General features: G+C 41.1%; 1 pseudogene; it reads right to left on the bottom strand.

The window, feature by feature from the left end:
- LOC141245592 (dead end protein homolog 1-like) overlaps nucleotides 1–24,242 on the bottom strand; it is a 165,909-nt pseudogene that overhangs the window by 120,371 nt on the left and 21,296 nt on the right.

Here is a 24,242-nt window from a genome sequence, read left to right as displayed (position 1 = left end):
GCCCACAACCAACATGGCTGCTGCATTACTGTGACTGGCTGGAAATCCCTGTATGTTCATTGGCTCTGTAAAGAGTGCCAACCATGCAGGGCGGAGACTCGAGCTCTAGCCCGAGTAACCCGAAAATGCTCGGTGCTCGCCGAACATCCCGAGCAGTGTCGAGCATGCTCACTCAACACAACCCTGTAGGGATTGTGTTTCCATTACTTTACTTTGTATGAAATGGCACATGCTTAGTACACTTACATAAAAGAAAGCTGTAGAGTTTTTTTATGATGCATTACAAACTTCTAAAAAGTCCTGTTTACCAGATGTTTGACTTCAGCGTCCGGTCACAAGACTTTCTGTCTGTGTTGTAAATAAAACTGCAACTAATTATAATTATACTACATTATAGAAAATATTACAAGTTATGACAAGTGGTAATTAAAAGCTCTTCAGGACTAATTGGTAGCTATCAGGCTAACTGGAAAAATCCCTGAATGCATACACTGAGACTTGCAGTCATACAGGCAACATCTATTTGACTATGATTGTTTTCAATCATTCCTTGTTAATGTCACCATGTTCATTTATTTATTATTTTTTAAAAGATGCTAGTTGACAGTTCAAGAGTTGGAATGTCTTAATGAAATGGGTTTATAAATGTTAAAATTGCACTTTAAGAACATTTTTAGCTTATGAAAATAATGAAAATATACTAAATATAACTTTAACATTAACTAAAGGTATGCAAAAATAGTTCCTTCCCCGGAAGCCCAAGAGATTCTTATAAATATTTTAGTCAAGACATAGACTGAGTCAGCAGTGAAATTCAATTATCCAATATATTAATAGAACAAATCAAGTTAACCTTAAGAATGTTGCATTATAAGTGTATTGATTAATTCTGAATTGCTCACCTAAAGGTGATAAAGATCAATTACACAGCAGCGTGTATATTAATGGGGAAAAGGTCTTCTGTATCTTTTAAGCAATTTATGGGCAAATATATTAAAAAGCCACAATAGCAATATTCATGTTTATATATTAGCATCAAAATAATGCAATCATCATCAAAAATTAAATTAACAACATAATATATTTTAATTGCTACACAGAAACAGAATAATAATTGAAATATTTAAGGATAGTTGCATATTAGGTTTTAAACATGTACATGTATCTGTCGTGACGTTATCACAACTCACAGACTAGCCGTGGGGCTGGGTAGTCAGAGGTCTGGAGTCAAATACCAAGATGGCTCATTATAAACAAAGGGGTAAGACAAAGGCTTAATCAGGTTACAGTCCGAGGTCAGAATTCCGGGAAGGTAGCGGATCAAGACAAAAGGGCAAGGTAAATAGATGGTCAAAGCTAAGGTAGGGCAACAAAGATCAAATACAGAAACACTGAGAACAGAGCAAGAGCACACCATTTGAGCCAAGATACAGCTGGAACTAATTGGATACCGAGACCCAGCAAAATATCCAGGTAATCACTCGAATGGCAGACACATGGAGGAAGACTTAGCATGCCCCGCCACTGATTGAATGGCTGAAGTGTCAGTCAATACACTGACAGCTAAGTACGCCCTAGCCTATGATTGGATGGCTCCGCTGTCCATCACCGTACTGACATCTCAGCATGCCCCTGTCCTAGATTGGATGGCTGAATTGTCACTCACTGCTTCCAGACACACCGATAGGTGGAATCGTGAAACCTGTCAGGAGGGCATTACGTGAAGCGTCCAAAAGTTATCCCGTTTTTCTGGAGACAAAATAGTTGAACTGTTTTGAATGTGATAAAGTTATGATTTGTTGTCACCAAGCCATTTAAAACATTTTTAGAGCCGTTTCTTGAGGGTACAAAACATGACGGTACATAGCCCAGCAGCAGCAGTACAGTCTAGCACTATAAAACCCGGTGGGCTGCAAGGCAAGGAGGTGTATGGTTGGCATGGCTGTAGATTGGCTGTTGCAGAAGCAGCATGGTAGAGAATTTTTTATATGCATGTTTGGTATTGTTATAAATTGGCCTGACCTGGGGAATAATTCTGCTATTTAATTTTTATTGCATTCAAAACTCATACATTTAAGTAGATTACTCAACGTCGATGAAATTAAAGTTGCTTCAAATTCCTTTTCATAGTTTCCACCTGCAACTTTTCCCTGTATTAGTAGAATGCTTAGAGGAAAACCTGCTGGGTTCAAGCTTGTAAACATAGTACCAGGACCATATTTGCCACTAAGCACTGGAGGTTTGGTTCCTAGGGTTGTGGGCAGCACCAAGATGGAAGCAAAAAGAATTTCATTTTATTTTAAAGTCACCTCCAATCTGACAAAAAATGTAGTAAAACCACTGTCTTTTTATAAGTTGGGGTGCACCTCCATTCAGCTGTATTTGCATCATTAAGACGTGAATTCGAATGAACCACTAAGACAGGGAACTGACTGACCTGGGAAGTGCCATCACCGGCACTTTCAGAGTCAGAGGAGCGCCAATCAGCTCCCTGCTGTTACGGATCCGGGTGGTGGAACCTCTGTGCTGCGGTGCAAGGAGGGACCCAGAGGGGCGTGACTAAGTATCAACTCAGACCGACCCTGGTCGTATGGCGGCTAACGACTCCATGACCAGGGAGGGACCAAGCAGAGGGACCAGGTGCTACTCTGGGGACGACCTTGTAAGAGAGCAGGTGGCTCCCACGCGTCAGCAGACTGGGACTGACCGGTATAGCGGATGGACACAACTGGCAGGCAGAAGTCTCTGGATAGTTGACGGGTGGTCACGGCACATGACGGCAGAGCAGGTTGAAGTCTCTAGGTAACAGACAGTTGGTCATGGCAAGTGACAGCAAGAGCCTCCAGGTAGGCTACGGCAAGTGACAGCCAAGCAGGCCGAAGTCTCTAGGTCAGCAGGCCAGTGGTCACGGCAAGTGAACGCAGGGGCCTCCAGGTAGGCTATCAGGTAACAGGCAGGTAACAGGCGAGTGCTCCCAGGTGAGTGGGCTAGCAGGCACGACAAGTAGCAGGCAGGTAACGTGCGTGAACAGGCAGGTAGCAGGCGAGTGCTCCCAGGTGAGCGGGCTAGCAGGCACGGCAGGTAGCTGGCAGGCAATTGACAGGTGCTTCCTGGTAAGCAGGTGGACTTGTCCATAGACAGACTGGTGGGTAGAACGGAAGGCAGACTGTCGGGCTGGAGAGTAGTCAGACTGGCGGACTGGAACAGTAGTCAGGCTGGCAACTGGACCTGAGGGCTGAAGCAGAGGTAAGTATACTGTGCATCAACTTTTGCTCGGGCACCTCCATTTTGGAGGAGGTGCCTTATATATGGGAGGACCCTTGGCCATTGGCCGGGGACTCCTTAGGATGGCGCGCGCGGCCCCTTTAAGATAGACGGAGCGCGCGCGCGCCCTAAGCATAGTGCCCGGGAAGCTGCGCGTGTCGGCAGCAGGAAGAGGAGCGCAGGAGGACGCCGCGCGGGAAGTGGGGAGGTGAGAAGGTCGGCGTCTCTGCCTGGTAGGGGGCAGAGACGCCGGTGCTACACATGCTCTGATGTGCAGCAGATTTCTATTGCTATAGACTGTGGGGTTAGTGGGGCTATTGCTATAGACTGGGGTTAGTGGGGCTATTGCTATAGACTGAGGTTAGTGGAGCTATTGCTTTAGACTGGGAATTAGTGAAGCTATTGCTATAGACTGTGGATTAGGGGGGCTTACAGAGTAAGTTATAATGTGGAGGGGTTAAATATAGAGAGTGGAGCAGCATGCAGGGGCTCAGTATAGAGAGTTGGGCAGAGTGGGGACTCAGTCTGGAGAGTTGTTCAGCGTGAGGGTTCAGTATGAACAGTTGGACAGAAAGGTGGACTCAGTATGGAGAGTGTTAAAGAGTGTGAGGCTTAATTAGGGCACAGTATGGGTGTTTTTTTTTATTCAGACTGCATTAAAATAACACTTATTTTTAAGGGCACTGTGTCAGGATGTGTTGAAGAAGACCTGAAAAGAGGGAAGTCTGCAGAGATAACCTGTGGCTACTAAAAGTCGTCATGGAATCAGGACATATAAGGTAACCACAGAGACTTGAAAAAGTATTCATAACCCGTGAACTTTTCCACATTTTTTCACATTACACCTGTAAAATTGAATATATTTCATTGGGATTTAATGTGATACACCAAAACAAAATAGCAAGTATTTGTTAAGTGTAAAGGAAATAATGCATGGTTTTCTAAATATTTTAAAAATATAAATCTGAAAATTGTGACGTGCATTTGCATTTAGCTCCCTTCAGTCAATGCTTTATATGACCACATTTTGCTCAAATTACTGCTACAAGTGTTTTGGAGCATGTCTCTATCAAGTTTACACATCTGGAGGCTGATTTTTTTGCTTACTTAATGGTATTTTGATCAAAAAAGCATAAAAGCCATTCCACCACCTCAAGGGTCAAGGTGTACACGTTGGGATGGTCTTAACTAGAGATGAGCGTTGTTCGACTCGAACTGTTCGCCAATCTCAAATTCGAGCTGTTTTGGGCGGTGTTCGAGCCGTTCGGCGAACACGAACGATTTGAGAAAAATTCGGCTGTTTGAGGTTATGTTCGATAACTGTTCGTGCACCAAAATCATAACTGGATTTTTTCTCAGTAATGATGAAAATTAATGTTAATACGCAGTTTGAGTGTACAGCGGGGTGGGGGGAGGGGCAGGGGATGGATCTCTGCAGGAATAATGAAGATCTCCATTTTTTTTTCTCTTTCCCGCATTTACAGTGGGGAGGTGCAATCTGTCAGCCTATCAGCAGCGCACACACAGAGCGAAGTGCTTTTTTTCACACAAGCAACGGCATGTGTCATTGGCAGTGTATGTCACATGTCCTTGCCCTATAAGACCAAGCCATTTTCCCCGTCGCCACCATTTTCTCACTGCTGCAGCTGCGTGTTAGACGGCACCGCTGTTGCTGTGTGCGCTATACCTTGTTAATTTCAAGCCAATTTTCGCACAAATCTACAGATAGCTTGGGAGTCGGGAATAGTTGTGATTGCAGTCCTTTTAAGGACTAGGTTACAGCATTTCCTACGACTTTTATCAGGCAGGTCTGTGCTCTTAAATAGATAGATTGTGGGAGTAAAGACTAATTGTAATTGCAGTCATTTTCAGGACTAGGTTACATCAGTTCCTATCAGTTTTTGCCAGGCAGGTCTGTGCCAGTGCTGTGCAAGTTTTTTTCACAGCATTTGGCTGAATCTAGCAAAGCTAATCCTTTTTGGCCTATTGCAGAGTGTGTTAGTCAGTGGAGTAGCCTATCTGTGTTGCAAGATATACCACCTGTGTATAGAATACCAATTTTTTTACTGCACATAGAGAAGTAAAATCTTTTGGGCATAGCATCATTCTATTAGTCCATCTATACTGACCTCCATCAGGTTGCAAATTGAATATAATTTTTTTCTGCATCTAGCTCTGAAAAAATATTTGGGCTTCGAGCAGTGTGTGGGACTGGTTCTATTAGGCCATCTATACTGACCTCCATCAGGTTGCAAGTTGAATATAATTTTTTTCTTGCATCTAGCTCTGAAAAAAATTTGGGCTTCTAGCAGTGTGTGGGACTTGGTCTATTAGTCCATCTATACTGACCTCCATCAGGTTGCAAACTGAATATAATTTTTTTCTGCATCTAGCTCTGAAAAAATATTTGGCCTTCTAGCAGTGTGTGGGACTTGTTCTATTAGTCCATCTATACTGACCTCCATCATGCTGAAAATTCAAAATAATTTTTTGTCTGCATCTAGATCTGAAAAAATATTTGGCCTTCTAGCAGTGTGTGGGACTTTCTCTATTAGTCCATCTATACTGACCTCCATCAGGTTGCAAATTAAAAATAATTTTTATCTGCATCTACCTCTGAAAAAATATTTGGGCTTCTAGCTGTGTGTGGGACTTGTTCTATTAGTCCATCTATACTGACCTCCATCAGGTTGCATACTGAATATAATTTTTTTCTGCATCTAGCTCTGAAAAAATATTTGGCCTTCTAGCAGTGTGTGGGACTTTCTCTATTAGTCCATCTATACTGACCTCCATCAGGTTGCAAATTAAAAATAATTTTTATCTGCATCTACCTCTGAAAAAATATTTGGGCTTCTAGCTGTGTGTGGGACTTGTTCTATTAGTCCATCTATACTGACCTCCATCAGGTTGCATACTGAATATAATTTTTTTCTGCATCTAGCTCTGAAAAAATATTTGGCCTTCTAGCAGTGTGTGGGACGTTCTCTATTAGTCCATCTATACTGACCTCCATCAGGTTGCAAATTAAAAATAATTTTTATCTGCATCTAGCTCTGAAAAAATATTTGGCCTTCTAGCAGTGTGTGGGACTTTCTCTATTAGTCCATCTATACTGACCTCCATCAGGTTGCAAATTAAAAATAATTTTTTGTCTGCATCTAGCTCTGAAAAAATATTTGGCCTTCTAGCAGTGTGTGGGACTTTCTCTATTAGTCCATCTATACTGACCTCCATCAGGTTGCAAATTCAAAATAATTTTTTGTCTGCATCAAGCTCTGAAAAAATATTTGGCCTTCTAGCAGTGTGTGGGACTTTCTCTATTAGTCCATCTATACTGACCTCCATCAGGCTGCAAATTAAAAATAATTTTTATCTGCATCTACCTCTGAAAAAATATTTGGCCTTCTAGCTGTGTGTGGGACTTGTTCTATTAGTCCATCTATACTGACCTCCATCAGGTTGCAAACTGAATATTATTTTTTTCTGCATCTAGCTCTGAAAAAATATTTGGCCTTCTAGCAGTGTGTGGGACTTTCTCTATTAGTCCATCTATACTGACCTCCATCAGGTTGCAAATTAAAAATAATTTATATCTGCATCTAGCTCTGAAAAAATATTTGGCCTTCTAGCAGTGTGTGGGACTTTCTCTATTAGTCCATCTATACTGACCTCCATCAGGTTGCAAATTAAAAATAATTTTTTGTCTGCATCTAGCTCTGAAAAAATATTTGGCCTTCTAGGAGTGTGTGGGACTTTCTCTATTAGTCCATCTATACTGACCTCCATCAGGTTGCAAACTGAATATATTTTTTTTCTGCATCTACCTCTGAAAAAATATTGGGCTTCTAGCTGTGTGTGGGACTTGTTCTATTAATCCATCTATACAGACCTCCATCAGGTTGCAAACTGAATATATTTTTTTTCTGCATCTACCTCTGAAAAAATATTGGGCTTCTAGCTGTGTGTGGGACTTGTTCTATTAATCCATCTATACTGACCTCCATCAGGTTGCAAATTAAAAATAATTTTTTGTCTGCATCTAGCTCTGAAAAAATATTTGGCCTTCTAGCAGTGTGTGGGACTTTCTCTATTAGTCCATCTAAACTGACCTCCATCAGGTTGCAAATTCAAAATAATTTTTTGTCTGCATCAAGCTCTGAAAAAATATTTGGCCTTCTAGCAGTGTGTGGGACTTTCTCTATTAGTCCATCTATACTGACCTCCATCAGGCTGCAAATTAAAAATAATTTTTATCTGCATCTACCTCTGAAAAAATATTTGGCCTTCTAGCTGTGTGTGGGACTTGTTCTATTAGTCCATCTATACTGACCTCCATCAGGTTGCAAACTGAATATAATTTTTTTCTGCATCTAGCTCTGAAAAAATATTTGGCCTTCTAGCAGTGTGTGGGACTTTCTCTATTAGTCCATCTATACTGACCTCCATCAGGTTGCAAATTAAAAATAATTTATATCTGCATCTAGCTCTGAAAAAATATTTGGCCTTCTAGCAGTGTGTGGGACTTTCTCTATTAGTCCATCTATACTGACCTCCATCAGGTTGCAAATTAAAAATAATTTTTTGTCTGCATCTAGCTCTGAAAAAATATTTGGCCTTCTAGCAGTGTGTGGGACTTTCTCTATTAGTCCATCTATACTGACCTCCATCAGGTTGCAAACTGAATATATTTTTTTTCTGCATCTACCTCTGAAAAAATATTGGGCTTCTAGCTGTGTGTGGGACTTGTTCTATTAATCCATCTATACAGACCTCCATCAGGTTGCAAACTGAATATATTTTTTTTCTGCATCTACCTCTGAAAAAATATTGGGCTTCTAGCTGTGTGTGGGACTTGTTATATTAATCCATCTATACTGACCTCCATCAGGTTGCAAATTAAAAATAATTTTTTGTCTGCATCTAGCTCTGAAAAAATATTTGGCCTTCTAGCAGTGTGTGGGACTTTCTCTATTAGTCCAACTATACTGACCTCCATCAGGTTGCAAATTCAAAATAATTTTTTCTCTGCATCAAGCTCTGAAAAAATATTTGGCCTTCTAGCAGTGTGTGGGACTTTCTCTATTAGTCCATCTATACTGACCTCCATCAGGCTGCAAATTAAAAATAATTTTTATCTGCATCTACCTCTGAAAAAATATTTGGCCTTCTAGCTGTGTGTGGGACTTGTTCTATTAGTCCATCTATACTGACCTCCATCAGGTTGCAAACAGAATATAATTTTTTTCTGCATCTAGCTCTGAAAATATATTTGGCCTTCTAGCAGTGTGTGGGACTTTCTCTATTAGTCCATCTATACTGACCTCCATCAGGTTGCAAATTAAAAATAATTTATATCTGCATCTAGCTCTGAAAAAATATTTGGCCTTCTAGCAGTGTGTGGGACTTTCTCTATTAGTCCATCTATACTGACCTCCATCAGGTTGCAAATTAAAAATAATTTTTTGTCTGCATCTAGCTCTGAAAAAATATTTGGCCTTCTAGCAGTGTGTGGGACTTTCTCTATTAGTCCATCTATACTGACCTCCATCAGGTTGCAAACTGAATATATTTTTTTTCTGCATCTACCTCTGAAAAAATATTGGGCTTCTAGCTGTGTGTGGGACTTGTTCTATTAATCCATCTATACAGACCTCCATCAGGTTGCAAACTGAATATATTTTTTTTCTGCATCTACCTCTGAAAAAATATTGGGCTTCTAGCTGTGTGTGGGACTTGTTCTATTAATCCATCTATACTGACCTCCATCAGGTTGCAAATTCAAAATAATTTTTTGTCTGCATCTAGCTCTGAAAAAATATTTGGCCTTCTAGCAGTGTGTGGGACTTTCTCTATTAGTCCATCTATACTGACCTCCATCAGGTTGCAAATTCAAAATAATTTTTTGTCTGCATCAAGCTCTGAAAAAATATTTGGCCTTCTAGCAGTGTGTGGGACTTTCTCTATTAGTCCATCTATACTGACCTCCATCAGGCTGCAAATTAAAAATAATTTTTATCTGCATCTACCTCTGAAAAAATATTTGACCTTCTAGCTGTGTGTGGGACTTGTTCTATTAGTCCATCTATACTGACCTCCATCAGGTTGCAAACTGAATATAATTTTTTTCTGCATCTAGCTCTGAAAAAATATTTGTCCTTCTAGCAGTGTGTGGACTTTCTCTATTAGTCCATCTATACTGACCTCCATCAGGTTGCAAATTAAAAATAATTTATATCTGCATCTAGCTCTGAAAAAATATTTGGCCTTCTAGCAGTGTGTGGGACTTTCTCTATTAGTCCATCTATACTGACCTCCATCAGGTTGCAAATTAAAAATAATTTTTTGTCTGCATCTAGGTCTGAAAAAATATTTGGCCTTCTAGCAGTGTGTGGGACTTTCTCTATTAGTCCATCTATACTGACCTCCATCAGGTTGCAAACTGAATATATTTTTTTTCTGCATCTACCTCTGAAAAAATATTTGGGCTTCTAGCAGTGTGTTTGACTTGTTCTATTACTCTATCTATACTGACCTCCATCAGGTTGCAAACTGAATATAATTTTTTTCTCCATCTACCTCTGAAAAAATATTTGGGCTTCTAGCTGTGTGTGGGACTTGTTCTATTAGTCCATCTATACTGACCTCCATCAGGTTGCAAACTGAATATAATTTTTTTCTGCATCTAGCTCTGAAAAAATATTTGGCCTACTAGCAGTGTGTGGGACTTTCTCTATTAGTCCATCTATACTGACCTCCATCAGGTTGCAAATTAAAAATAATTTTTTGTCTGCATCTAGCTCTGAAAAAATATTTGGCCTTCTAGCAGTGTGTGGGACTTTCTCTATTAGTCCATCTATACTGACCTCCATCAGGTTGCAAATTCAAAATAATTTTTTGTCTGCATCAAGCTCTGAAAAAATATTTGGCCTTCTAGCAGTGTGTGGGACTTTCTCTATTAGTCCATCTATACTGACCTCCATCAGGCTGCAAATTAAAAATAATTTTTATCTGCATCTACCTCTGAAAAAATATTTGGCCTTCTAGCTGTGTGTGGGACTTGTTCTATTAGTCCATCTATACTGACCTCCATCAGGTTGCAAACTGAATATAATTTTTTTCTGCATCTAGCTCTGAAAAAATATTTGTCCTTCTAGCAGTGTGTGGGACTTTCTCTATTAGTCCATCTATACTGACCTCCATCAGGTTGCAAATTAAAAATAATTTATATCTGCATCTAGCTCTGAAAAAATATTTGGCCTTCTAGCAGTGTGTGGGAATTTCTCTATTAGTCCATCTATACTGACCTCCATCAGGTTGCAAATTAAAAATAATTTTTTGTCTGCATCTAGGTCTGAAAAAATATTTGGCCTTCTAGCAGTGTGTGGGACTTTCTCTATTAGTCCATCTATACTGACCTCCATCAGGTTGCAAACTGAATATATTTTTTTTCTGCATCTACCTCTGAAAAAATATTTGGGCTTCTAGCAGTGTGTTTGACTTGTTCTATTACTCCATCTATACTGACCTCCATCAGGTTGCAAACTGAATATAATTTTTTTCTGCATCTACCTCTGAAAAAATATTTGGGCTTCTAGCTGTGTGTGGGACTTGTTCTATTAGTCCATCTATACTGACCTCCATCAGGTTGCAAACTGAATATAATTTTTTTCTGCATCTAGCTCTGAAAAAATATTTGGCCTACTAGCAGTGTGTGGGACTTTCTCTATTAGTCCATCTATACTGACCTCCATCAGGTTGCAAATTAAAAATAATTTTTTGTCTGCATCTAGCTCTGAAAAAATATTTGGCCTTCTAGCAGTGTGTGGGACTTTCTCTATTAGTCCATCTATACTGACCTCCATCAGGTTGCAAATTAAAAATAATTTTTTGTCTGCATTTAGCTCTGAAAAAATAGTTGGCCTTCTAGCAGTGTGTGGGACTTTCTCTATTAGTCCATCTATACTGACCTCCATCAGGTTGCAAATTAAAAGTAATTTTTTGTCTGCATCTACCTCTGAAAAAATATTTGGGCTTCTAGCAGTGTGTTTGACTTGTTCTATTACTCTATCTATACTGACCTCCATCAGGTTGCAAACTGAATATAATTTTTTTCTCCATCTACCTCTGAAAAAATATTTGGGCTTCTAGCTGTGTGTGGGACTTGTTCTATTAGTCCATCTATACTGACCTCCATCAGGTTGCAAACTGAATATAATTTTTTTCTGCATCTAGCTCTGAAAAAATATTTGGCCTACTAGCAGTGTGTGGGACTTTCTCTATTAGTCCATCTATACTGACCTCCATCAGGTTGCAAATTAAAAATAATTTTTTGTCTGCATCTAGCTCTGAAAAAATATTTGGCCTTCTAGCAGTGTGTGGGACTTTCTCTATTAGTCCATCTATACTGACCTCCATCAGGTTGCAAATTCAAAATAATTTTTTGTCTGCATCAAGCTCTGAAAAAATATTTGGCCTTCTAGCAGTGTGTGGGACTTTCTCTATTAGTCCATCTATACTGACCTCCATCAGGCTGCAAATTAAAAATAATTTTTATCTGCATCTACCTCTGAAAAAATATTTGGCCTTCTAGCTGTGTGTGGGACTTGTTCTATTAGTCCATCTATACTGACCTCCATCAGGTTGCAAACTGAATATAATTTTTTTCTGCATCTAGCTCTGAAAAAATATTTGTCCTTCTAGCAGTGTGTGGGACTTTCTCTATTAGTCCATCTATACTGACCTCCATCAGGTTGCAAATTAAAAATAATTTATATCTGCATCTAGCTCTGAAAAAATATTTGGCCTTCTAGCAGTGTGTGGGACTTTCTCTATTAGTCCATCTATACTGACCTCCATCAGGTTGCAAATTAAAAATAATTTTTTGTCTGCATCTAGGTCTGAAAAAATATTTGGCCTTCTAGCAGTGTGTGGGACTTTCTCTATTAGTCCATCTATACTGACCTCCATCAGGTTGCAAACTGAATATATTTTTTTTCTGCATCTACCTCTGAAAAAATATTTGGGCTTCTAGCAGTGTGTTTGACTTGTTCTATTACTCCATCTATACTGACCTCCATCAGGTTGCAAACTGAATATAATTTTTTTCTGCATCTACCTCTGAAAAAATATTTGGGCTTCTAGCTGTGTGTGGGACTTGTTCTATTAGTCCATCTATACTGACCTCCATCAGGTTGCAAACTGAATATAATTTTTTTCTGCATCTAGCTCTGAAAAAATATTTGGCCTACTAGCAGTGTGTGGGACTTTCTCTATTAGTCCATCTATACTGACCTCCATCAGGTTGCAAATTAAAAATAATTTTTTGTCTGCATCTAGCTCTGAAAAAATATTTGGCCTTCTAGCAGTGTGTGGGACTTTCTCTATTAGTCCATCTATACTGACCTCCATCAGGTTGGAAACTGAATGTATTTTTTTTCTGCATCTACCTCTGAAAAAATATTGGGCTTCTAGCTGTGTGTGGGACTTGTTCTATTAATCCATCTATACAGACCTCCAGCAGGTTGCAAACTGAATATAATTTTTTTCTGCATCTACCTCTGAAAAAACATTTGGGCTTCTAGCTGTATGAGGGACTTGTTCTAATAATCCATCTATACAGACCTCCATCAGGTTGCAAACTGAATATAATTTTTTTCTGCATCTACCTCTGAAAAAATATTTGGGCTTCTAGCTGTGTGTGGGACTTGTTCTATTAGTCCATCTATACTGACCTCCATCAGGTTGCAAACTGAATATAACTTTTTTCAGCATCTAGCTCTGAAAAATTATTTGGCCTTCTAGCAGTGTGTGGGACTTTCTCTATTAGTCCATCTATACTGACCTCCATCAGGTTGCAAATTAAAAATAATTTTTTGTCTGCATCTAGCTCTGAAAAATATTTGGCCTTCTAGCAGTGTGTGGGACTTTCTGAATTAGTCCATCTATACTGACCTCCATCAGGTTGCAAATTAAAAATAATTTTTTGTCTGCATTTAGCTCTGAAAAAATAGTTGGCCTTCTAGCAGTGTGTGGGACTTTCTCTATTAGTCCATCTATACTGACCTCCATCAGGTTGCAAATTAAAAGTAATTTTTTGTCTGCATCTAGCTCTGAAAAGATATTTGGCCTTCTAGCAGTGTGTGGGACTTTCTCTATTAGTCCATCTATACTGACCTCCATCAGGTTGCAAATTAAAAATATTTTTTTGTCTGCATCTAGCTCTGAAAAAATATTTGGCCTTCTAGCAGTGTGTGGGACTTTCTCTATTAGTCCATCTATACTGACCTCCATCAGGTTGCAAATTAAAAATAATTTTTTGTCTGCATCTAGCTCTGAAAAAATATTTGGCCTTCTAGCAGTGTGTGGGACTTTCTCTATTAGTCCATCTATACTGACCTCCATCAGGTTGCAAATTCAAAATAATTTTTTGTCTGCATCAAGCTCTGAAAAAATATTTGGCCTTCTAGCAGTGTGTGGGACTTTCTCTATTAGTCCATCTATACTGACCTCCATCAGGCTGCAAATTAAAAATAATTTTTATCTGCATCTACCTCTGAAAAAATATTTGGCCTTCTAGCTGTGTGTGGGACTTGTTCTATTAGTCCATCTATACTGACCTCCATCAGGTTGCAAACTGAATATAATTTTTTTCTGCATCTAGCTCTGAAAAAATATTTGTCCTTCTAGCAGTGTGTGGGACTTTCTCTATTAGTCCATCTATACTGACCTCCATCAGGTTGCAAATTAAAAATAATTTATATCTGCATCTAGCTCTGAAAAAATATTTGGCCTTCTAGCAGTGTGTGGGAATTTCTCTATTAGTCCATCTATACTGACCTCCATCAGGTTGCAAATTAAAAATAATTTTTTGTCTGCATCTAGGTCTGAAAAAATATTTGGCCTTCTAGCAGTGTGTGGGACTTTCTCTATTAGTCCATCTATACTGACCTCCATCAGGTTGCAAACTGAATATATTTTTTTTCTGCATCTACCTCTGAAAAAATATTTGGGCTTCTAGCAGTGTGTTTGACTTGTTCTATTACTCCATCTATACTGACCTCCATCAGGTTGCAAACTGAATATAATTTTTTTCTGCATCTACCTCTGAAAAAATATTTGGGCTTCTAGCTGTGTGTGGGACTTGTTCTATTAGTCCATCTATACTGACCTCCATCAGGTTGCAAACTGAATATAATTTTTTTCTGCATCTAGCTCTGAAAAAATATTTGGCCTACTAGCAGTGTGTGGGACTTTCTCTATTAGTCCATCTATACTGACCTCCATCAGGTTGCAAATTAAAAATAATTTTTTGTCTGCATCTAGCTCTGAAAAAATATTTGGCCTTCTAGCAGTGTGTGGGACTTTCTCTATTAGTCCATCTATACTGACCTCCATCAGGTTGCAAATTAAAAATAATTTTTTGTCTGCATTTAGCTCTGAAAAAATAGTTGGCCTTCTAGCAGTGTGTGGGACTTTCTCTATTAGTCCATCTATACTGACCTCCATCAGGTTGCAAATTAAAAGTAATTTTTTGTCTGCATCTACCTCTGAAAAAATATTTGGGCTTCTAGCAGTGTGTTTGACTTGTTCTATTACTCTATCTATACTGACCTCCATCAGGTTGCAAACTGAATATAATTTTTTTCTCCATCTACCTCTGAAAAAATATTTGGGCTTCTAGCTGTGTGTGGGACTTGTTCTATTAGTCCATCTATACTGACCTCCATCAGGTTGCAAACTGAATATAATTTTTTTCTGCATCTAGCTCTGAAAAAATATTTGGCCTACTAGCAGTGTGTGGGACTTTCTCTATTAGTCCATCTATACTGACCTCCATCAGGTTGCAAATTAAAAATAATTTTTTGTCTGCATCTAGCTCTGAAAAAATATTTGGCCTTCTAGCAGTGTGTGGGACTTTCTCTATTAGTCCATCTATACTGACCTCCATCAGGTTGCAAATTCAAAATAATTTTTTGTCTGCATCAAGCTCTGAAAAAATATTTGGCCTTCTAGCAGTGTGTGGGACTTTCTCTATTAGTCCATCTATACTGACCTCCATCAGGCTGCAAATTAAAAATAATTTTTATCTGCATCTACCTCTGAAAAAATATTTGGCCTTCTAGCTGTGTGTGGGACTTGTTCTATTAGTCCATCTATACTGACCTCCATCAGGTTGCAAACTGAATATAATTTTTTTCTGCATCTAGCTCTGAAAAAATATTTGTCCTTCTAGCAGTGTGTGGGACTTTCTCTATTAGTCCATCTATACTGACCTCCATCAGGTTGCAAATTAAAAATAATTTATATCTGCATCTAGCTCTGAAAAAATATTTGGCCTTCTAGCAGTGTGTGGGACTTTCTCTATTAGTCCATCTATACTGACCTCCATCAGGTTGCAAATTAAAAATAATTTTTTGTCTGCATCTAGGTCTGAAAAAATATTTGGCCTTCTAGCAGTGTGTGGGACTTTCTCTATTAGTCCATCTATACTGACCTCCATCAGGTTGCAAACTGAATATATTTTTTTTCTGCATCTACCTCTGAAAAAATATTTGGGCTTCTAGCAGTGTGTTTGACTTGTTCTATTACTCCATCTATACTGACCTCCATCAGGTTGCAAACTGAATATAATTTTTTTCTGCATCTACCTCTGAAAAAATATTTGGGCTTCTAGCTGTGTGTGGGACTTGTTCTATTAGTCCATCTATACTGACCTCCATCAGGTTGCAAACTGAATATAATTTTTTTCTGCATCTAGCTCTGAAAAAATATTTGGCCTACTAGCAGTGTGTGGGACTTTCTCTATTAGTCCATCTATACTGACCTCCATCAGGTTGCAAATTAAAAATAATTTTTTGTCTGCATCTAGCTCTGAAAAAATATTTGGCCTTCTAGCAGTGTGTGGGACTTTCTCTATTAGTCCATCTATACTGACCTCCATCAGGTTGGAAACTGAATGTATTTTTTTTCTGCATCTACCTCTGAAAAAATATTGGGCTTCTAGCTGTGTGTGGGACTTGTTCTATTAATCCATCTATACAGACCTCCAGCAGGTTGCAAACTGAATATAATTTTTTTCTGCATCTACCTCTGAAAAAACATTTGGGCTTCTAGCTGTATGAGGGACTTGTTCTAATAATCCATCTATACAGACCTCCATCAGGTTGCAAACTGAATATAATTTTTTTCTGCATCTACCTCTGAAAAAATATTTGGGCTTCTAGCTGTGTGTGGGACTTGTTCTATTAGTCCATCTATACTGACCTCCATCAGGTTGCAAACTGAATATAACTTTTTTCAGCATCTAGCTCTGAAAAATTATTTGGCCTTCTAGCAGTGTGTGGGACTTTCTCTATTAGTCCATCTATACTGACCTCCATCAGGTTGCAAATTAAAAATAATTTTTTGTCTGCATCTAGCTCTGAAAAATATTTGGCCTTCTAGCAGTGTGTGGGACTTTCTGAATTAGTCCATCTATACTGACCTCCATCAGGTTGCAAATTAAAAATAATTTTTTGTCTGCATTTAGCTCTGAAAAAATAGTTGGCCTTCTAGCAGTGTGTGGGACTTTCTCTATTAGTCCATCTATACTGACCTCCATCAGGTTGCAAATTAAAAGTAATTTTTTGTCTGCATCTAGCTCTGAAAAGATATTTGGCCTTCTAGCAGTGTGTGGGACTTTCTCTATTAGTCCATCTATACTGACCTCCATCAGGTTGCAAATTAAAAATATTTTTTTGTCTGCATCTAGCTCTGAAAAAATATTTGGCCTTCTAGCAGTGTGTGGGACTTTCTCTATTAGTCCATCTATACTGACCTCCATCAGGCTGCAAATTAAAAATAATTTTTATCTGCATCTACCTCTGAAAAAATATTTGGCCTTCTAGCTGTGTGTGGGACTTGTTCTATTAGTCCATCTATACTGACCTCCATCAGGTTGCAAACTGAATATAATTTTTTTCTGCATCTAGCTCTGAAAAAATATTTGGCCTTCTAGCAGTGTGTGGGACTTTCTCTATTAGTCCATCTTTACTGACCTCCATCAGGTTGCAAATTAAAAATAATTTATATCTGCATCTAGCTCTGAAAAAATATTTGGCCTTCTAGCAGTGTGTGGGACTTTCTCTATTAGTCCATCTATACTGACCTCCATCAGGTTGCAAATTAAAAATAATTTTTTGTCTGCATCTAGCTCTGAAAAAATATTTGGCCTTCTAGCAGTGTGTGGGACTTTCTCTATTAGTCCATCTATACTGACCTCCATCAGGTTGCAAACTGAATATATTTTTTTTCTGCATCTACCTCTGAAAAAATATTTGGGCTTCTAGCTGTGTGTAGGACTTGCTCTATTAGTCCATCTATACTGACCTCCATCAGGTTGCAAACTGAATACAATTTTTTTCTGCATCTACCTCTGAAAAAATATTTCGGCTTCTAGCTGTGTGTGGGACTTGTTCTATTAGTCCATCTATACTGACCTCCATCAGGTTGCAAATTGAATATAATTTTTTTCTGCATCTAACCCAGCCAATAGTTTTGGCCTAATACCACAGTTTGGCCACTCAGCTCTGCTCGGTTCCCATCCATTGTTTTTTTGTGCAAACAACTCCAGAGTTGTGAATTAGTTAACCACCAAAATGAGTGGAAAAAGGCCTGCTGCTGGTGGAAAGGGGAATAGGTGTGTTGGGAAGGGGAAAAAAGGTTGTGTCCGTGGAGTAGGTGTTAAAGCAACAGTAACATCTGCAGAAGAAAGACCATCTTCCAGCCAAACTAAAATGTCTACTTCTTTTAGCGGACAATGTGATAAGATCCCTTTCTTACGGCCACGCCAATCGCTACAAATTCCAGATGAGGCACAAAAACAGCAGGTGCTTCAACGGATATCAAGTGCTACTTTAAGTGGGCTCTCCTCCACATCAACTTCAACATCACAAATACTCCAGTCCTCAAAGGTGTCACCCAAATCGCACTTGCTTCCTCACAGCTCCCAAATCTCCAGCTGCCTGTCTGAGTATGAGGTAGAACAGATGGTTGAGTCTGCAGAGCTGTTTACTCATACTATAGCCTGGGAATCAGAGGTCGACTCTAGCGCTTCTGTGAATCCAGACGAGGAAATGATCTGCACTGATGCCCAGAATCTTTATGAGTCGGATCCAGGACCAGACGCAGAAGGTTCTGACCATAATGTAGACCCTCATTCCCAAACTGTAACTCCTGTTGGTGGAGACAATGAGGAAGACGATGATGAGACTCAAATACCTGATTGGAGCGACAACTTTAGTTTTTTGTCAGGGCAGGAACAGGTTGGCTCTGAGGACGATGAGTGTGATAATGCACAGGGTGATGATGATGAGGTTGGAGATCCCACTTACTGTCAACCCACAGTCAGCCAAGAGATGAGGTCAGCAAAGGAGGTGGAGGAAGATGCTAGTGACGACGAGGTCAGGTTGCGCCTTCCTGGACAGAGACGTAATACTGGAAGCACGTCAACAACTGCATCCTCAAACACAACTCTGCCTCTCACCACAAGTCTTGGTGGCTCTTCAGGTCGCATGGGTGCTAAGCCTTGCATAGCCTGGGCATTTTTTCAGATCAATAAAGATGACCCAACTCGTGTTATCTGTAACATTTGTCAGCAAAAGCTAAGTAGAGGCCAAAAAATACATAGTTTGAGTACTTCATGCATGAACCGGCACATGGACATGAAGCATAAGTTGCAGTGGGAAGCTCAGTGTGCTACAATGCGGCCTAGCCGGCCGGGTCAACCACCGTCTGCGATATCTTGTGCATCCACGGCCTCTTCATCCTCTGTGACTGGGGGGACAGCAGTCACACCTGTTTTGGGGCACAGACCTGCCACCTCTTTACCCGCAACAGCCAGCGTGATTGGCAGGTCATCATTTTCTTTGGAGGTGGTAACACCTGCTGGTGTTGAGCTCTGTCCGACATCGATAGCACCACCTTTGGATCAAGGCAACCTAACATGTCCGCCTGCATCTTCCTCACAGACCGGCAGTTTGCCGGGGACACCCTTATCAACCCCGTCTAAGCACAATAGCCAGCCCTCGGTCCCTCAGATGTGGACAAGTAAAAGACCATTTCCTCCTAGCCATGAGAAAGCTAAGAGGTTGAATTTCACCATCTGCAAGCTCTTGGCTACAGAAATGCTGCCTTTCCGCCTGGTGGACACAGAGGATTTTCGAGACCTTATGTCCGTCGCAGTGCCCCAGTACCAGATGCCCAGTCGGCACTACTTCTCAAAGAAAGGTGTGCCTGCGCTACACCAGCATGTCGCACACAACATCACCGCTTCTTTGAGAAACTCTGTGTGTGACAGGGTGCATTTCACCACAGACACTTGGACGAGTAGGCATGGACAGGGGCGTTACATGTCGCTGACTGGGCACTGGGTAACTATGGTGACAGCAGGACAAGGGGCTGCTGTCCAAGTCTTGCCGTCCCCACGAGTTGTGCGTCAATCCTCTTTATGTCAAAGTTCCTCCACTGCTTCTGCCTCCTCAACCTCCTCTCGGTCTTCCACCTGCACCCAAAGCCTGTCTGGTCATGCCACAAGCTTTCTAAATGCGCAGAAGGGATCCTGCACACCTCCTTACTATGCTGGCAGTAGGGCTCAACGTCATCAGGTGGTTTTTACTTTGAAATGTCTGGGAAATGTGAGTCACACAGCTGAGGAGTTGTGGTCAGCTCTGGAGAACCAATTTCATGAATGGTTGTCTCCACTGGACCTGAAACCAGGGAAGGCCGTGTGCGACAATGCTGCAAACCTGGGTGCGGCCCTTCGCTGGGGCAATGTCACATACGTGCATTGTATGGCTCACGTGTTGAACCTGGTTGTCCAGCAATTTTTAGCCCACTATCACAGACTAGATGGCCTTCTGCAGAGGGCACGGTCGCTGTGTGCTCACTTCCGCCGTTCGCATCCCGCAGCTCAGCGACTTACATCTCTACAGAAGTTGTTGGGCCTGCCACTTCACCGGCTAAAATGCGATGTGCCTACCCGGTGAAATTCAACTCTGCACATGTTGCAGCGACTGTGGCAGCACCGACAAGCCCTGGTGCAATACGTTCTGACGTATAGCCTGGGTCAACGAGATCCAGAGGTGGGGCAAATCACGCTGGAGGAGTGGTCTCCGATCAGGGACCTATGCACCCTTCTGCACAGTTTTGAAATGGCGACGAAGATGTTTAGTGCTGACGATGCCATTATCAGCATGACTATTCCGGTGATTTACATGCTGGAGCACATGTTAAACAGAATTCGGAGTCAGGTGGTGGCACAAGATGAGGTGGAGGAAGTAGAGGAGGAGGAGTTGTATGCGGAAGGGCTAACATCTGCAAGGTCCAGACGGTCGGCAGCACCAAGGCGGCAGGCATGTGAGGGTGGGGGAGATGGTTTTACCAGGGCGCATGGTAGCAGCCAAACTAGTAAGGAAGGTGCAGGAGCCCAGGAAGAAGTGGAGGACGAACTGATGGAAGACTCATCAGATGAGGGAGACCTTGATCACATTTCTGTTGTTCGAGGTTGGGGGTAGAGGACAGAGGAAGGAAGCATGATTGTTACCTCGCCACCAACACAACAGGGACTTGGTGCTCCTGGATGCGCAACACACATGAGTGCCTTATTGCTGCACTATCTGCAACATGACCCTCGAAATGTGAGAATTAGAAATAATCCTGACTACTGGGCTGCCACACTGTTAGATCCCCGGTACAAAAGTAAATTTGCAGAAATTATTCCTGCCATAGAAAGGGATGCATGCATGCAGGAGTATCAGCAGAGTCTGTTGCAGAATCTTACATGTGCTTTTCCACAAAACACCAGTGGTGCACGTAGTGAATCTCACAGTACCAACTTGCCAACCGTGGGACCGTCAAGTGTTCAGCACTCAAACCGTAACAGAACCACAGTATCTGCTGGTAACATCAATTTTGCGGAATCATTTCACCACTTTTTTAGCCCATCTTTTGTAAGGCCACAGGAGACAAGAAGTCTGACACATAGTCAACGCCTAGAGATGATGGTACAGGAGTATCTCCAAGTAAACATTGAAGCCATGACTGTGTCACTGGACCCTTGCTCTTTTTGGGCTTCCAATCTGGATAAATGGCCGGAGCTAGCCACTTACGCCTTGGAGATCTTGTCATGCCCCGCAGCCAGCGTTCTGTCTGAACGTGTGTTCAGCCCTGCTGGTGGTGTGCTGACAGCTAAGAGCACGCGGCTCTCCACTGATAATGTAGACAGACTCACGTTCATAAAGATGAACAAATCATGGATTCGAAACGACTTTTCTACCCCTGTGTGATCCTGGGGAGAGTAAAAGCTTGATGATTGGTTAAAATCACCCTACCAACCGTTTTAAGCTTTCAAATTACTAATCATGTTTATCTGTATCTTGGCTGGAAAATAATTTGGGCTTTGTAGCAGTGTGCAGCACTGATTCTATTAGGCCATCTATAATAAGCTCCGCCAGATTTAAAATTACTAATCATGTTTATCTGTATCTTGACTGGAAAATAATTTGGGCTTTGTAGCAGTGTGCAGCACTGATCCTATTAGGCCATCTGTACTAAGCTCCACCAGATTTAAAATTAATAATAATTTTTAGCTGCATCTAGCCCGGAAAATAATTTTGGGGCTCCGAGATGCGCAAGACACATAAGTGCCTTCTTGCTGCACTACCTGCAACATGACCCTCATATTGTCAGAATTCGAAGTAATCATGACTACTGGGTTGCCACACTCTTAGATCCCCCAAACTTTTCGATCAACCTTTTCATTTTAATAAAGACCAAAAAAATGGTCATTTTTGAAATTATAAGCATTAGCAGGTTATTAGAAACTGAAATCAAACAGTTTTCAACTCAAAACTTTATTCTAGGTGATGTTACAATTTCACATAGGACCCCTTGTTCGAAAGGAGCTTCTGAACTCTCTCGTCCATTGAATTTGTCAGGTTTTGGATGGTTTCTGCTTCAATTGTTTTGCATGAGGACAGAATACCCTCCCAGAGCTGTTGCTTAGATGTGAACTGCCTCCCGCCATCATAGACACTCCTTTTGATGATGCTCCAGAGGTTCTGAATGGGGTAGAGGTCAGGGGAGCATGGGGGTCACACCATAAGTTTGTCCCCTTTTATGCCCATATCAGCCAGAGATGCAGATGTTTTATGTGCAGCATGAGATGGTGCATTATCATGCAAAAAAATGATCTTGCTGTGAAATACATGGTTCTTCTTCTTGAACCATGGCAGGAAGTGCTGTTTGAGAAAATCCACATACATTATGGAGTTCATCTTTAGCGCCTTCAGGGATCCTAAAGGGGCCGACAATCTCTCTCCCCATGATTCCAGCCCAAAACATTACTCCACCTCCTCCTTGTTGGCGCTGTAGCCGTGTTTGCGTGGGGTGTCCATCAACCAGCCATCCTCCACTCCATCCATCTGGACCATCGAGCGCTGCACGGCACTCATCCGTGAACAAAACAGTTTTGAAATCAGTCTTCATGTAATGTTTGGCCCACTGGAGCCGTTTCTGCTTGTGTGAAGTGGATAGAGGAGGTCGACAGTATGGCGTATGCACAGCTGCAAACCTCTGAAGGACCCTGCATCTTGTTGTTCGGGGGACGTTGGAGGCACCAGCAGCTTCAAAAACTTGTCTGCTGCTATGACAAGGCTTTTTTGCCGCTGCTCTTTTAACCTGACGTAATTGCCTGTAGGAAAGAGTCCTCAATTTGCCCTTATCAGCACGCACACGTGTGTACTGTGAATCAGCTACATACTTCTTGATTGCCAAGACACTTCATCCTGATCATCGCACAATGTTGATTGTAGTCATGCCTTGACCTAAACACTCCACAATTTGTTGCTTCTCAGCAGCCGACACATCCTTTTTCTTTCCCATTTTGGCAGAAAATGTAGGCTGCTTAATAATGTGAGACAGCCTTCTTAAGTAGTCTTGCCTTTCATTGGACACACCTGCCAAACTAATTAGCACAGGTGTCTGCAATTGCTTACAGTGATATAAAGAGCCCTGACACACATCACCATCAATGAGTTTAACTGACAAACAAACAAATTCTTCCCTTATCACTCCTAAACACTTTTTGCATAATAATTTGGAACACAGTGTACATGTGCTTTTCCACAAAACACCAGTGGTTCACGTAGTGAATCTTACAGTTCTAACTTGCCAACCGTGGTCTGTATGGAGTTGTTCAATAAAGGGCCCAAAATTAAGATAACATAGATGGGAGAGGTCTCTATGAATAGGAATTCCTAAGTATTTGATACCCTGTGAGGGCCAGGCAAAGGGAAAGTTGGACTGGATGGAATCCTATATGGATTTGGGGAGGGAGACATCGAGGGCCTCAGACTTCGCTGCATTGATTTTAAAATTTGACCATGTAACAAAGTGATCTATTTCAGCCATAACAGCATGGATGGATATATGTGATTGAGTGATATATACTAGGACATCATCAGCAAATAGAGAGCACTTGTACTCGGTGCCTCCCACCTCAATCCACCTAATTTTGGGGTTATGGCGAATTGATGAGAGCAGGTGCTCCGTCACTAGGATGTATAAGAGAGGGGACAAAGGAAATCCCTGCCTTGTCCCATTGGTGATTGTGAAAGGTGATGAAAATGTTCTGATGCACCCCCTGGGCCTTGGGACACCCGGAGCCGGACCCTTTTTGGTGGATGCTGGTGGTTGTAGTCTTCGTGGCGTTCGGTGGCGACTCGCCCGTCCGCACCCCTGGGATCCCTTCATTCCTCATTCCTGGAGCCTTCTCCGCTCCTCTTCCTTCCTTCTCCCTCTTCCAGGCCTGGGGCTCTGTTACTAGGCCCGCCTCCGGAGTAGAGCTCATGCAGAGCCCCTGCTCCCTGCCACTTCTGCTCAGACTTCTCTGCACTGAACTAAAATGGTGCCCACCTTTTATACTCCCTTCTCAATGC

This window comes from Phyllobates terribilis, unplaced genomic scaffold (assembly GCF_046119375.1).
Source record: "Phyllobates terribilis strain yellow unplaced genomic scaffold, ASM4611937v1 Scaffold_2__4_contigs__length_985480577, whole genome shotgun sequence".
Classification (NCBI taxonomy): domain Eukaryota; kingdom Metazoa; phylum Chordata; class Amphibia; order Anura; family Dendrobatidae; genus Phyllobates; species Phyllobates terribilis.
Note: the sequence above shows the minus strand (reverse complement) of the source record. Positions and strands in the feature narration are given on the sequence as shown.